This window comes from Olea europaea, unplaced genomic scaffold (assembly GCF_002742605.1).
Source record: "Olea europaea var. sylvestris unplaced genomic scaffold, O_europaea_v1 scaffold1038, whole genome shotgun sequence".
Taxonomy (NCBI): Eukaryota; Viridiplantae; Streptophyta; class Magnoliopsida; order Lamiales; family Oleaceae; genus Olea; species Olea europaea.
In genome coordinates, this window is record NW_019227716.1 from 156,988 (window position 1) to 160,714 (window position 3,727).

The window sequence follows — 3,727 nt, forward strand, 5'->3', positions numbered from 1 at the left end:
TAATAGCATAGAAATGTATGTTAGAAGGAGAATATTCATGTTTCTTTCTGAATTGAATGTGACAGAGAATGCAAAGGCAACTTACTCAATTCATTGTTACATAAAAATTCTACAAAATCAATTTTTTACTATCATTTCAAACCGTGATAACTGAAAAACACTGTTTAGTTTATCTTGTCTTTAACTGCAATCATTTGAAACCTCTCATGGAAAGTGAAATCTGGAATCATGCGCCTGAATACTGAACAGATTAATATCTAAAAGATACTCTCCTATTTTAACATGGAATCCAGACTATTCGGCCTATTGAATCACTATCTTTCCAGATTCTCAGAAATATTATCTTCCAATTTTTAGAATATGGTTTAGAGGGGATCAGATGAAGATAACAGATCTTCAGCCTAAATAGCAATTATAAGCATATTTCTCTTGGCAAAAAGGGAAAAAGAAATTATTGCTCAAATAAACTAAGGTTCAGATAGAGATCAAAAATTCAAAACAGGAATAGACAACCAAGAATCCTTGACAGAATGCAGCCTATTGGAAGGACACGGACATAATTTATATTTAATAGATAAGATACAGCAATCATAACATTATACAAAAGGTATCATGTGCTAAACACAGACTTCTATCAACCACGGAAAGAAGAATGTAAGAAGAGAATTGGATGCAGAATGACTGAATTTTGATACTACTTTAAATAATAACCTATTTTATTAAATAAGTGATTTTTCCCTGATTTGATAATGGGTATGTATGTTGTTCATTCCTACCTAGAAATAGAAAAATTGGCATATGTGCTAATATAATGGGTTTTGACCGGCCCTGTTTGATGCTCTTAACTAGCAAATTGGAAATGTTGAGATTCTATCTTTAGATTTTATGTTTTTCAAGAAAGATAGTACTTTTAGTTATCATTTTATAACCCAATTTACAGAGAGCTTTGTAATCTCAATCAATGTACACAGTGTAATAAAGCTTAAAACAATACAGATTCATTATTCTAATAATATTTACATAAACGAGAAAAGTAGAAGATTAAGCAGTTACATTCTATCTGGAATTTTATCTGTTTCATCTTCACATTCCATGAGAGTTTGGACCACAGCAGCATAGTAGGCCGCTTGCTTTGGTCTTCCTCTACACAAGAAAGGCCTAATTGAATCAGTGTTGCTGCTTGTTTTCTGCTATAATTCCCTTCCAATCTTGAATCCACTATGCTCTCTACCCAAGAGGAGTTTCCACCCTCAGATTTTTCCTTAACTGTCCTGTCAAGACTTTTAAGAGGAATTTTGTGATTGTCAGCATCATCTACCACCCAATTTGAGAATTTAATTCCCTTTACCATCTCGAGTATCACAACACCATATCCATAAACGTCGACTTTTGCAGTGATTGGCTGGTTCAGAGCCCACTCTGGAGCCATATAGCCTTTTGTCCCTCGAATTCTTGAAATTTCTGAACCAGGGCTATCTCTCCGAGACAGCTTCGCTAGCCCAAAATCTGCAATCTTGGGTTGAAATTCACCATCTAGAAGAATATTTTCTGGCTTCACATCACAATGGATAACCCATTCTAGACATTCATGGTGGAGGTAGGCTAAACCTTTGGCTGTACCTAATGCCACGGCAAATCTTTGTTTCCATCCCAGAAAATTTGGGTTGAAAAGATGTCTGTCAAGCGACATGTTGTCGACGTATTCATAAACTAGGAGTCGGTGTCTCCCTTCTGAACAAAATCCCCACATTCTCACAAGATTGATGTGATTGATCTTTCCTATGGTTCTCATCTCCGCCCAGAACTCGTCTTCTCCTTGAACCACATCTCCCAGCCTCTTCACGGCCACCACCCTATCATCTGCCAAAACACCCTTATAAACAGCGCCGGAGCCTCCTCGGCCTAGCTCTTCCCTGAAGTTTTTGGTTGCTTTCTTCAATTCGGCGTAGTTAAACCTCCTGAACTGATTTGATATCATGCGATATCCAGCTTCAACCGAAGCTGGAACCCCATGTTTTGTGAATAGAAACCACCAGCCTAATACAAAAAAAAGGAGTTCAATTGCTCCAAGGGCCAAGCAAAATGAGTAGATGTATCCCCATCTCACTGTTTTTCTGGCTATGTTATAGATAGAAGGAGAACCTAAAAGAATTTCTGCTTCCGGAGATTCACACATAGTGCTGGAATCATGAAAAATTGATGGTTTTGATACTTGCAGACTCCTGGGAAGTTTAATATATACACTTCCAGGAAAATCTGGAGATGCAAAACCATTAAATAGATCACTTTTTGCATAGCAATGTCCATTTCCAAAGGTCCTGTAGGTAAATCCCTTGCAACCGGAATCACTTCTACAAAGTTCCCGGCAAGCTTCCAGCGTAAAATTTGGCTTGTAATACAGATCCGACCCAAAGTAATCAAACTGAGAAAGCTCCAGGAATTTTACTTCTGAATTGACGAGGGTTAGGTTGAATATAGGCTTACAACCAGCATCCCAGTCCCTTGGATCATTTGCTGCATACCCAGGGGTACATATACACTTGGGTTTCGGTGTATAAACACACAGCCCGTTACTTCCACATGCGCCATGTACTTGACAAGGTTGTGAAATTGCTTGCCACGTAATCATCCATAGCCCTGTTGAATTAATCAAACTATAGATTCTAAGATTCCCATCAGGATCTATAGTTAACCTTCTTTTTATCCCAGATCCCATATCAGAAGCACTGGCTTGATAATGATCACTTGAAAAAAGCATGCCCTTATCATCTAAAACTGCAAATCTGCTTCCATTGTAGTTGGTTCTACCACTTGTATAGATGTCAGAATCAGGATTTGGCCAGTAGAGGCTAGATATTTGAGGGCTATCAGATATCAACGATAAAACATTGTCACTACCAAAATATAAATTGAAGTATCCTGATTCCAAGCTTCCTTTTCTTAAGGATGATATCAATTTTTTGTCCTTTGTCAATAATTGAGAAGGTAAAAGAGTATCTGTAGGAATATCAAAACTTTGCCAGAGAATATTGCCTCGTCGATTCTTCAAAACGAGGTTCCCTGTATTTAGAAGTTCAGCCGCAGCAACATCAGTATTGGTTGTATTTGTCTGCCATTTAATTCTGCCGTCAACATCTGTCAAGACCATGGTTCCATCTCCCCTTAGAGATACTCTTGAGCCCTGGCCGTTGACTGGCATGTCCCGGTGGGCTGTCCAAACAACAGTTTTGTCTTTGGAATTGGTGAACCAAATTGCAAACCAATAAGCGTTGCTTCCCATTCCAGAAAAGCCACAGGTAAATGTATTATCTGGTGAGGTGATGAAATCATCGCCTTCGACAGATATAGAATCACCCCTTCTCAAATGAAGCAGAGACTTTGAATTTGCAGAACGAGAAAAGGACAAAACGATTAGTAAGAAGAGGAGAATACAGAGATTGTTGTCTTTGGTAGCTATCCTGTTGTTAAAGAAGGAAATCTTACAAAGCAATTTGAGAGTCTGGCTTCTCATTTTGGAACGCATTATGCTTATACCAAGAAAATGGAATGTGTAATCATTGAAGCTATTTGTACCTTCAAAGTGTACATTAATGTTGACTTTGTGTGAGTTGTAGAAATCTGTGTCATTGATTGTGTGAAATTGGATCTGGGACGCTACACACTACTTCAACTTTTAAAATTACCAAGTTTACGTTCCAGGCAATTTATCAATTCGACTTTACAAGCG

The 3,727-nt window shown here is 37.9% G+C and overlaps 1 pseudogene; it reads right to left on the reverse strand.

The window, feature by feature from the left end:
• Window positions 1-976: 976 nt before the first annotated feature.
• LOC111372843 lies at window positions 977-3,556 on the reverse strand (annotated as a pseudogene).
• Window positions 3,557-3,727: the final 171 nt, after the last annotated feature.